Below are 13325 nucleotides of genomic sequence, written 5' to 3' on the forward strand. Positions count from 1 at the left end.
CAAATGTAAAGTATTTTTATTTTTAATGAGAACATTTTTTCAACTATAAAAGTATTTTTGTAGATGTTTTCAAAAAAGTATGATAGTTTGTGTGACAGTTGGATTATTACTCAGCAAATACTTGCTCCACTCCCACTGTGAGTAATGTACATTCCTGCCCCACTGATGTGGGCTTGGCCATATGACTTCCTTTGGCCAATGGCTTTTTTAATGGTTATGATGTGAGCAGAGGCCTCCAATGTGCTTGTACAATTTGGCTGGCCCCTTGAAGTCCTGCCGTCTACTGTGAGACCAGGTCCCCCAGTTAATCACCTGGGCTCAGAATGAGACACATGCAAAAGATCTGAACTCAGTCCACAGCCTGAACCTAGCTAGCACAAGTCCACAAGCCTAGCTAGATCAGCTGACCCACAGACTATTAGTAAGGGAATCAATTCTTGCTACTGTAAGCCAGTGAGGTTGGGGGTAGTTTGTTAAGCAGCACTATTGTGGAATAGCTGACTGATACATGATGAAATATCACAAAAAGTATGAAAAGAAATATATCCACACTAGCACTATTCAAAGACATACACTGTTGGCATTTTGAAGTAAGTCTTTCTAGTCTTTATACCATCCTGTATTCTGATTTTTGTTTTTGTATTTTTATATGACATCTATTAAGTCATCCCAGATCCACAACAAAAAAGAATCTATATTAGTCCTGGATGAATGCAAAGCACGGAGCTGTGATCCTGCCCTAAAGAATTCAAAAACTTCTCATGTAGAATATGGTGCTACATCTTTTAAGATATTTTTTTTTTCTTTTCTTGTTTTTTCCACTTTCAACCATTTCCCCTGTCTACCACCCTCATGTCTGGCAAACAGTGTTTGTTCTCTGTCTCTCTTAATTCAGTTTGTTTAGATTCCACATATAAGTGAAAAGTATATAGTATTTGTCTTTTTCTGTCTGACTTATTTCACTTAGCACAATAACCTCAGGGTCCATCCATGTTCTCTCAAATGGCAAGATTTTCTTTTTTATTCCTAAATAATGTTGCATGGTATACGTATACCATGTTTTCTTTCCCCATGCATCCACTGGTGAACACTGAGGTTGGCTGCATGTCTTGATCATAGTGAATAATGATGCCATGTACACAGGGGTGCAGACATCTCCTCAAGACAGTTGTTCCATCTCCTGCAGGTAAATGCTCAGAAGTGGAATTGCTGGATCACATAGTAGCTCCATCTTTTTTTTTTTTTTTTGAGGAACTACTATATGTTTTTCATAGTGCTGTACCAGTTTACGTCCCCATTTTAAGATATCTTCTTGCTTGCTTCTCTAATCCTATCTAGTAAATTCTCTTACTGATTCTAAACTTAATCAAGTTTTCACCATAGCCCAATGCTAAGCACATTAGTCTGATCAAAAAGGACATTGGAACAACAACAGTAGAGGAAAATCCAAGCCCCAGTTTAAAAGTGTCTCCTCGCCCTGGCTGGCGTAGCTCAGTGGATTGAGCTTGGGCTGGGAACCAAAGTGTCCCAGGTTCGATTCCCAGCCAGGGTACATTCCTGGGTTGCAGGCCATAACCCCCAGCAACCACACATTAATGTCTCTCTGTTTCTCTCTCCCTCTCTCTCTCTCTCTCTCTCTCTCTCCCCCTCTCCCTCCCTTCCCTCCCTAAAAGTAAATAAATAAAATCTTTAAAAAAAAAAAAAAAAGTGTCTCCTCATCTGTAAAACAAGGGTTAAGACTATGTGCTTTGTTGTAGCCCTCTGGACCCCAGCATTCTTTCATTATGGCCCATTCCCCCCCACAGTCAGGTCGAGGCACATTCCCCACTCTGATGTAATAATTCAGGGTCTTTGCACCACGTATGTGCTTTTCTTCCAAATCTGGCATCTCTCTGCCAACACAGCCCCATTATCTGAATCAGGCCACAGAGTTCTAAAGCGCTGATTTCGTGGCAGGTTGGCAGGCTGCCCAAGCACTCCACTATGCCCCAGGGGTAAAAGGGATACCAGGAGGTTAAATGGGTATGTCAATCAATGTTAGAGCAAGTGAAATCAGGCATCTCCCTCCCCAAAGAGCAGTTTTAATGATAATGAGCTAATGTTGCACGGCTAAAAGAATTAGAATGCTACCTGGCTGGCATTGCTCAGTGGATTGAGCATGGGCTGCGAACCAAAGCATCGCAGGTTCGATTCCCAGTCAGGGCACATGCCTGGGTTGTAGGCCACGCACCCCAGCAACTGCACATTGATGTTTCTCTCTCTCTCTCTCTCTCTCTCTCTCTCTCCCTCCCTCCCTTCCCTCTCTAAAAATAAATAAATAAAATCTTTAAAAAAAAGAATTAGAATGCTAACATGTATTAAGATCTATTTGTTGTACTTCCCATGAGTTCTCTCAACCCAACCTGTGGGTGAGGTAGGTATCATCAGCACCATTGTACAAATTAGAAAATGTGCAGTGTTGTGCTGGTTAATGTGTCATAACTCTATGGGTGGAAGGCAACCCCAATGTGAGAATTTCCCTGATGTAAGTACTCCCACCACAGCCACCATGACATCAGTGAACACAGAATTGGAGAGAGATTAAAACACTCAGCTCTTTGAGAGGGGCGAGCCAGCTTTAGCACACACTGGAACCGTGTACAGAAAAGTCAACAAATTGTCAAGGTCACCCCACTAGAATGTGGGAAGTAAGCAGCTGAACTTCAGACTTCTGACCTGAGCTATGCTCTAGCACTACTCCTAATATTCCCATGTGAATGGCAAGGCCTCTTGAGCTAAGAGCCCTAGGTTGTCTTTATTTGTGATAATACCCCTGGGGTGATTTTTCCAAGAACATAGTTGGGTAAGGACGTCCAAACCTCCATGGACATTTTTTCTTCCAATTATATTACACCAGATTTCGAACGCTGAAAGAGTGAAAATTTCTACTACAAAAATCTTCAGATCCCAATTGCTGGCCCACTTGTCCAATATGACATTTGATTTCAATTCTGGGTCAGAGGTGTAGTTCAGGAGGGGAAGGAGGAGAGAGCTCTGCCTTCTCCCCAACAGAGCAAACACCAGACCATGGCCAAAGACAACCCCATTTACCCCCATCCCCTTGACTGCTTCTGAACTTAATCACATTTTGGCCCTAGTCTTACCATTCCATATAAATGATTAATGTCAATTCGACCAGAGAGATTAATGTTGATTCCTGAGAGACTAAGCTCTCTTTATAGACACTGAGTGAAATGTTCTTGTTCTGACCTTTTTCTCCCTTTATAAATGGCCCTTTAAATCAGGTAAACATCAGGAGAGCAAATAAATGGGCAGCCAAACACTTGACAAGAAGCTGTTGAATAATTCATTGCTTATAAACTAAGTAAAGTTTACTGTAGGATACAGGGCTGCAGACACAAATACCTTCTGGGATAGGTGACGTATGTGGGCACCGTTGGTCAGACATGAGAGCACAGGGATTTGTGAGGCATGCCCTGCCTAGTATTCACATGTTTTAAACATATATGTAAACATAGCTCTACTATATCTGAGACCTTAATGTAGCCAATTGGGCCTACAGTTGTTAAGCCATTCTAGAGTTCAGACAATTGTAATTCAACCACACTCACATATAAATTATATGTAATATAGTTTTCTGTTATATAGTCTATGCAATTTGTGTAATATAAATATGTGTAATTTTATTGCATAAATATATGTGATTTGTATCTTTAAATTTTACATAACTTATATATAATTTGTATTACATATAATTTATATTTAAAATATATTTAAATCATAATATTAAATATATAATATAATTTAAATAATGTATTTAATATATAATTTATATAATATATTTATATATACATATATAGATTTCTATCCAGTAGAATTACTTAGCTACAAGAGAAAGAAAATCACAAACAATGGAGGCTTAAACAAGAGAGGTTTTTCTCTCCTTCACCTAAAACTCCCAAGATGAGCCTACAGCAATAAGGCATATGAACCTGTAATGTCAGGGCCCCACATCCTTTCACCTTTCCACTCCACCAGGCACGGCTTCTGCTCACAAAGTCCACTCATGGTGCAACATGGCTGCTTTAGCTCCAGGCATTATGTCACATGGTTTCAGTTAACTACAAGGGAGGTTGAAACATTTGGTCTTTATTCAAAGAAGGCATGGGCTGACCTAAAAATAAGGGTTCTTTTAGGATAGAGAAGGTGAGAATAGGCATTGGGAGACAAGTAACTCCCTCAGTCACAAGCACTTGCTATGTGCCAGGCATTCTGTGAGCTACTAAGGATAATATATTGAACAGAGCTTATAATCTAGCAAGAGGCAGATGTCTAAGCAAATAACAATATAATGCTATATAATTTGTATTATTCTTGATATATGGAAAAAACATGAGAATTTTAAAAAGAGGTAATAATTGATTTTGTTAGAATCGGGAGCAAGTTAGGTAGGATTTCCCAAAGGAAGGGACCTTTAGGCTTGGCCTTGAAGAATGAGTAAGAGTTTGCCTCATGGGGAGAAAAGTAGGATAAGGTCAAGCTTGGCAGAGGGGCCATTAGTAGAGACAGAGCCAGCGACCGTTCTTATCCATGAGGTGCCGTGATCAGACTTGCATTTCAGAAATACAAGTCTGTCAACTGATGGAAGATGGAGGGCGGGCGGCCACACTGGAATTGGGAGAGTCAGTTTAGAGGCTACTGTGACAGCTGACTTAAAACACTTGAGGACTGGAGCTAAGTCAGTGGAAAGAGAGGTAGGGCAATTGGAGAGCTGTGCCTAAACTAAAATCAGCAGACTTTGTGATTGAGACCAACACCATTATTTATTTGCCTGCTGAAACCATTTCCCTTCTTCCTTGCTAACAGAACTTGATTTTGGCCCCAGTGATGGATTGTTATTGTTCTGCACCATCATGACAATCCTATCCCCCAACATCCCACTTTCTTTGCAGGTGGCCGTAGGACCCAGTTTTGACCAATGAGGCCTAACAGGAAGTGTGCTATGAAGGATTCTGGGGGATTTTTTTCTGTCCTGATAAAAAGAAAGATATGCTTTATCTTCCCCCTTCTGCATTCTTTCTGACTTGAATGCGGATGTGATACCTGGAGGTACAGCAGCCATCTTGCAACCAGAAAGCAACATGCATGAAGATAAAGGGAATGCATTAAAGATGTGGAGCCTAAAAACAAGCAAAAAAAAGTTTGTCATCATGGAGCAGTTGAAGAGATACCAGTAGCTGCCTAATTTTGGTCTTTTTTATGTAAGAAAATAGCAAATATGTTTAAGCCACAATTAAGTAGATTTTCTGTAACTTGCAGCTGAATATATTCCTGATTGATTGTGGTGAACAGTAAACAAGTGAATTTGGAAAGTAATTAAGCAGAGGATCAAACTTGACCTACAGTCTCTTGTTTGCTAGTTAGATAGATAGCAACCCCACTAGTAAGAAGGATACTGGAGGGAGAGGAACTAAGTACAGTAATAAGCATAGTAATAAGTTTGGTTTGGGTAACTCTAAGGCCTCAGTCACTCCTGACATGATGTGATTTTGTGAAGCATGAGTGGACCTTCACAATGGTGCTGCTCAAAACATCCTGAGACCACTCCTCAGGAAATTCTTAGCATGGCCTTATTCACCTTATTTGGGATATCCTTACTGTTCATGAATTTTACTCCCTTTCAGGAGGATCAAGGGTGTTTTTGGAAATATCTAAGGCAGGGAATTAAGAGACTGTGATAAATAAAATCTTTTTGTAAATGATTTAATAAATAAAAATAACCCTGGAGATTGTTTTGTGTGTGTGTGTGTGTGTGTGTGTGTGAATCATAAACTCCTTCTGAAAGCAATTCCAGAACAAGAATTACATATTTTCAACACTGAAAGCTTCATTTGCAAAAGGAGATCACTTACCAAGTAACTTTGCTCAACACCAAATCTTGTCAGAAAACTTTTTTTAAAATCACTTTCAGGAGTTGGTGATCCAAATGTCCTCTCAATTAAAATATATAGGCATTTTTCATGTTCTCAATACTCCTAAAAAAAGAGATGGTCTCAGAGTTCTCATCTTGGATTCTTCCTCAGATTTCCTTCATGAAACAAATCCTACTTCTTCCAGAAATACAAGGGAAAAAGAACATCGTGCCTCCCTTCTAAAAAATGCATGGTGAACAATAATTGATCAGCAACTTCCTTGAATTTGGAGTACCTCCCATAGGTTCCATACTTAGTATTACTAATCACCAATAAAGTAATTTTGTTATTAACATGTTATTAAGGATTAATAACCATATACTCATATTACTCATTTTTAATAATGACAGGAAGCCATACTGTTAAAATCCACTTTTCAAAAAACTGTTTAACATTCCAAGTCTCTCAAATCACTATGTTGTACCTTCTTTTCTTCTCAGCCCTCCTCAACACCTGTCCTCAGTTGATGAGCTCACCTGTACATTATTGAGCAGAGTGAAGTTATCACAGCTGGGAACAGCCACATCTTTACACTCTGCATCTTTCCATTCCACGTCAATCCTCATAATGTGGTTCTACCCTCCTGCCCCAGTGAGGCGGGAGCCCAATCTCCAGCCTTCCGAGTACTGTCTGCTCATGACCTCCAAAGGACTTTATTCCTGCAGTTTCTTCTTCTCTCTTCTGCATCATTCACCCCCTCCCATCTCCTAGTACGCTCTCATCCAGCTGCAAACATGTTCTCTCTGTGCGAGGGTTTTAAAACATGGTTGCAAATTCTTTGACTGTCTTCACATCAAGAGGTGGGGGTCTATGCCCCCTCCCTTTAAGTCTAGGTGGCCTGTGTCTGGATTGACCAATAGAGTACAGCAGATGTGATGCTATGTGACTTCTACATATAGGAAGAAAAGGCCATGTAGCTTCTGTCTGGTTCACAGGATATACTCCCTTTTGGAGACCTGAGCCTATTGAAATTACACGAGTTTCAATTACCCTGAAGCCACCATGCCAAAGAGAGCACAAATAAGGTACTCCAACTTAGAATGTCTGGTGAGTGCAGGCTTTTAGCCATCCCCATCAAGGTATTAGTCCTATGGGTGAAGCCACCTTGAACCGTCAAAACCAGCCCTTTCAACAGGAGAACACTACCATTGCCTCCAGTCAATGCTATGTGAAACAAGAGAATCATTCAGCCGACCCCTGACCAAATTCCTGGCCCACGAACTCAGGGAATAGAATCTAATGACTGTTACTTCAAGCTACTCAGCTTTAGGGTACTGTTAGGCAGCCACAGATAACTACAACAAAACATCCTGCCTTAAAAAGGGTTTAAACTCCTTACCCCATTTTTCTGCTCCTTTTCACACTGAAACTTCTTCAAAGACTTAAGAAGGCTGTAAGACACAATTTCTCATCATGTCCTTAACTCACTCCTCTCTGGCTTCTGTCTCTGTCCCCCACTAGACCCTGCTCTCGTCTGGGTAATAAATACCCTCCATAATTCAGTCTCTCAAAACCTGCTTGCCTGTGTCTTCCTTAATGAAACACCACTCTCTCAACTTCTCAACTTTCATGATTCTAAACTTTACTGAGTTTTCTTCCACCTCCTTGGCTGTCTCCTCTCCTCCTGCTAGGCAGATTCCTCCTCTTACCTTCAAACGTCCCCTTCTCCTCTCTCTCTACACACTTTCCCCAAGTGTCCTCAACCAGTCTATTAGCTTTAAGCACCCTCTCTCTGACAATGCTTCCAACAGTAGCTCTCCAGCTCGGGCCTCTCCCCAGAATTCTGAAGTTAGATGTCCAGTTATCTCCTCAACATCTCGTTTGGAGGTTTAACAGACACCTCATGCTTAATACAGCCAAAGAGGGCTTGTGATTTTCCTAGACTTCTCTACACCAGTCAATGGTATCTCAATCCATCCAGTCCTCAGGCCCAAGGGGCTAGGGATAGCCTCGATATCTTCTTTTCTCTCTTTCCTTGTGTACTACTTTCCTATGGCTGCTGTAACGAGTTACCTCTAACTTGGTGGCTTAAAACAATGTACAGTATTATTCAACAATAAAAAAGAATGAAATTTTGATATACGCTACGACAATAAGCCAGACACAGATGGACAAATCTCATGATTCCACTCTTAAAAAGTATTTCGAATAGATAAATCCAGACAGAAAGTATAATAGAGGCTAGCAGGAGTTGGGGGTGAGAGGTGGGTAGGGAGTTCTTTAATGGGTACAGAGTTTTTGTCACAGGTGATGGAAATATTTTAAACAGAGATAGTGGTGATGGTTACACAATGTTGTGAATGTATTTAATGCCATTGATTTGTCAACTTAATAAATGGTAAAAATGACAAATATTATGTTACGTATATTTTACCACAAAACAATAATAACATACACATTTATCCTCTTAGAGTTCTCAAGGTGAGAAATTTGAAATCAGTGTCACTGAGCCAAACTCAACGGGTCAGGAGGGCCAAATCCCAACAGAGTTTAGGGGACAGTCCATTTCCTCGCCTTTTCCATTTTCTAAAGCTGCATGCCTTGTCCTGGTTCTCTGTCTTCAAAGCCAGCAGTGTAGCGTCTTCCTCCTATCTCCCCAAGGCCTTCTCTGCAGTAAAATCTCCCTCTGCCTCTGTCTTATAAAGACTCTCGTGATTGCATTCAGGGTTCATCTGGATAATCCAGGATAATCTCTCCATCTTAGAATCTTTACCTTAATCACATATATGAAGTTCCTTTTGCTAGATAGAGTAGCATTTACAGGTGTCCAGGATGAAGACATGGTTATCTTGGGTCCCATTATTCAGTCCGCCGTACCTCACTTCCAATCCATTACCAAGTCCCATGGGTTCCACTTTAAAACATATTTCAAATGTATATACTGACCTCCACTTGTACTGTCATTACTCTCAAGCCAGCATCATCACTTCCCCCTTGGATACTTGCAACACCCTCTCCATGTAACTCTCTAGCTTAGCTCTTGCCTACAATGAACAGAGCAACAAGACTGGCTTTTACCACATAAAGCAGGCCATGTACAATGTACTCACATGATAGTGTCCTTGTCTGCCTCTCCTCTCACCCACTGCCCTCCAGCCACAAAGATCTGCTTTCTGTGACTCACACATAGCAGGCTCTTTCCTGCCTTCAAATCTTTGCACATCCCCTTCCCTGGAACATTGTCTCATGCTTCTTAACAGGACAGCTTTATCTCATCCTCAGGTCTCAGTTCTAGTGAAGCAACCCTCTTGATGACTAATTTCTTTGTCATCTCAGCCTGTTTATTTCCTTCGTTATTCTTCCTGAAAACTATAATTGCCTTATTCATCTACTTGACTATTTCCTGTATTCCCCAAAAGAATGAAGCTCCTTGAGAGGGGGGCCTGTATCAGCATCTAGAGCAATGGCTAGTGCATAGCAGACACTCAGTGTGTTGAATGAATGAATGAATGAATGAATGAACTTGGCACCATAACCAAGGCCTGTATTCAAATAGCTGAGGCTATGCTGCAGTAACAAACAACCTAAGATCATAAAATTTATTTCTCACACTGTATATCCACATGGTTAGCCTCTGGGGAGATCTGGTCTTTAAATTACATTAAAGTAACTAATAAATCACGACTCACTGGCCAGAACAAAACGTGAAAACATGGCCCCACTCCACCACAAAGGGCCAAGAAGTACAATCCTAAAGTGGCCAGAAGAGAGGAAACTGCACTATATGGCAAATAGCACTGATGACGTCCACACAGCCTTTTACAAAATGACCCAAATAACCTTCCTGACCTCTTCTCCTACACGCCTCCTCCATGGCCTTGCAGTCCTCCTGCCGCAGGAACTGCCCCTCCCCTCAACACCCATGCCTGTCACACCTCCACTCCTTTGCACATTCTGGGCCCTTGGTCTGGGATGCTCTTCAGATGTAACCACTACTCTGACCATTGGTTCATTTTGCCTGTTCTTGAACTTCATATAAATGGAAATGTATGGTGTGTACTTGTGTGTTTGGCTTTGTTGTTTGACACAATGTCTATGAAATCTATCTGTGTTTTTGAGCATGTCATAGTTTCTTCTTTTTCATGGATTTGCAGTAGTCCATTGTGTGAAGAGACCATAATTTATGTATCTATTTTCCTATTTAGGGCCTTTTTGGTTATTTCTAGTTAGGCACCTTTATGACTAAAGTTCCTATAAACATTCATTTGGCAGACATATGCACTTGCTTTTCTTGAGTATAAATTTGGAGTGCAATTGCTGAGTCATTAGGTAGGTATGTGCTTAGCATTCGTAGACACTTCCAAATAGTTTTCCAAAGTTGTTGCACCATTTGACATTCCCACTAGCAATGTGTAAGAGTTCTAGGTGCTCCACATCCTCCCCAAACTTGATACTGTCAATCTTTTTAATTTGGGGTATTCTGGTGGGTACAGGGTAGTATCTCATTGTGCTTTGAATTCACATTTCCATGGTGACTAATGATGTTAAGCATATGCTCACAGGCTCACTGGATAGTCCGTAATTCTTCATCCAACGAAATGCTATTAAACATCCACAGTAGGCACAGTATTGAACATTGCACACAGTGTGTACTCAAGTTGCTGTAGCCATGGGGAATAAATAACATTCAAGCTCCATGAGATTACAAATAATTGCCTTGTGTATGCAACTCAAACACTTTGCTTTTGGAAGAGTTTCCTTGAACACTAATAAAAATCTAAATAAATATACAGGAAAACCCTGACTGTTCTTCTGTGGAAAATCCCTAATAAGGAAATGTAACTGATCAGAAACAGAAGCAGAGGTCACAGTTAATAGACGTGCATTCATTCTGCAAATATTTCTTAAGCATGTATCATGTGTGGGTGCTGCCAGGCTCTGGGTTGCAGTAGGGAACAATCTGGACACATTCCCTGGGCTAACAGGGCTCTAAGTTCAGCCCTTTGTGACATTACAGCACGCACACTGTCTGTGGTGGTCCTGTCATCTGCCCCTCCTAGACTGGGGGCTGCTTGAGTGCAGGGTCTAGTCCTGTTCATGCCTGTGTCCCCATTTTATATATTGAGCATTGGGGCATGTCCTGGCGTGTTTTCAGCATATGTGTGCTGAATTACTAAGCCTGAATCAATTCATTTATTTACTTTACAGATGAAAAATATAAGATAGACAGAAGCTTAAGAATATAGATATTGTATCCAATAAAACAATAGCAGTGTTGGGATGCAAACCCAGTATCCTGTCCCAATTTAAAAACCTTTAACATATGTGCCGCCACCATGATTTTTTAAAAATGTGCTTTATAAAAGCAATCTATGTACCGTCTTGTCCCACTTTCTACAGCTACATACAAAGTAAAGTGGCAGGTTAGAGTCTGACCTCTCATTTCAGTTTGAATCTTTTCCACTACAGATTTTAAAACGATCTCAACATTTTTTTTTTAATTTGAAGCATTCTGCAAATTCTGGTGCTGACATCTTACTGCTATTAAGTGATGTCTCAATGGGAAAATAACATGAGCCTCAACTCATCAGTATTTTCTTCCCTGAAGATCACTTCCTCATAGCAGGTCTGCCACATCAGCGGAACCCACTCAGATATCGTGGTTCTGGCTGCCTGGAAGCCTCTTTTCTGCATACCATTCCGTGAGAGCTGGCTGCCTGGAGACTCGAAAACCTGGTACTGCCTCCTCCCACAGTCACCTCCCCTTTCCCCGGCTTATCTCTGGTGTCAGAGAAGAATGCAGTCTTCAACTTTGTGCATTCCAGCCCCAGCACTTGCGGGGAAGAGCCCTCAGAGGAGCCATCTGGGGTCTAGAGGGCAGTGCAACTTCCTGACCTGACACCTGCCATCTAGGCCAGCCCCCCTCACCCCTCCCCTGACTGCCAGAACTGTAAACAGAGCCAGACAGGACTCCCCAGGAAAGCACCAGTTCTAGATCTCTGGGGCAACCTGTATAGGGGGGGGGATTTATTTCTGGCATTCTGGGAATGGGATGGGGTCACAGTCCCTGGAAACTCTGCCCAGGAACTTGACACACACCAGATGTGTTTATTCAGGCGTACCTGTGGGAAAGCACCCACAAGTGTTAATTAGTAATGCCAGGGCAGGTGAGACCTGGTCGGCTGTGCAAATAAGCCTAGAGCCGAGAATAGAATTGTGAGTATTAGGCTGCCTCTTCTACTCACTGGATAATTGGGACTCACCTATGTGACCTCAGTGAGCCAATTTCCCTCCCTGGGGCTCAGTTTCCCCTCTCTAAAATGGACAGGGAGGAGTGGAACCAGACAAGTTCTGAAGTCACTTCTAAGGCCAAGAATCCCTGACTGACTTTTTAAAATCTAAGTCCAAAATGAAATGTGGCTGTGTGTGTAATCATTGGCTCTCTTTCCCCCCCAAGAGGCTATGGGTTTTACTAACACTCTAACCTTGTAAAAAATTTTCCATGGCACCTTTCCCCCAAAGATCCATGAGAGTGTCGGGAGTCTGGATTGGAAGCATCACTCCTTCCACCTCTGCCTCTACCCCCAGGAACCATGCCTCCCCAGTTCGTCTCTCACCTGAGCCCTTCTCAAGGCTGCGATGCTCACAGACCTGGGCTGCGAATCTCAGGCATTTGAACTGAATGCTTGCTGTTTTGAGCTCTGCCTCATTCACTCCATGGCACCATGGAAAATGTTCTGTCTCACCATGTACTCTTCCCATTCATTCCTGAGTATTTGTCCTGAGCACCAGACTCTACCACGGGCACCTGGGATACCAAGAATAATGATGTGGCCCATTTCTCAGAAAGTTTAGTCCTAAATTAGGGGGGCCGTGTCAATTTTCCTGATGGCAGTTAGCCTGAGTCACCTGGGAGAGAAAGGTGATTCATCTGCTTAGGCAAAATCTTGAAGGGTGCAACAACAGATGCTCTTGGGTACCCAGCCCCTTAGTCCTCCCTGGAGTGGCTTGATCCATGCTCAGAGCAAGTCAGGTATGCCAGGGAGTTAAAGCCACAAGAACTCTCAAGCCAATAAGAAGCAGAAGCTGATGGGTAAATACCCCCACATTCTTGCCACTTGATGAAACAATCCTCAGGTATGTTCTCCAGTTTCTCAGAGGGACCCTGTGGGGCTGAGTGACCTGCTCATTAACACACCTGTAGTGCCTTCCCTTCCCCGTTTCCCTCCCTCCCTCCTTCTCCATGCTTTTTGGGATCATCTCCCAAGTAAACTACCTGTATCCAAGTCCTTATCTCAGGGTGAACTTTTGAGGGGACCCATAGTAGTTACGACAGAGGTGACATGGAGAGTAAGGTGGGCAAGGGGAAGAGCTCTCAGGCAGAGGTTGCCGCTCGGGGAAAGCAATGGTGGG

The sequence above is a fragment of the Phyllostomus discolor genome, chromosome 9, assembly GCF_004126475.2.
Source record: "Phyllostomus discolor isolate MPI-MPIP mPhyDis1 chromosome 9, mPhyDis1.pri.v3, whole genome shotgun sequence".
In the NCBI taxonomy this organism is placed as follows: Eukaryota; Metazoa; Chordata; class Mammalia; order Chiroptera; family Phyllostomidae; genus Phyllostomus; species Phyllostomus discolor.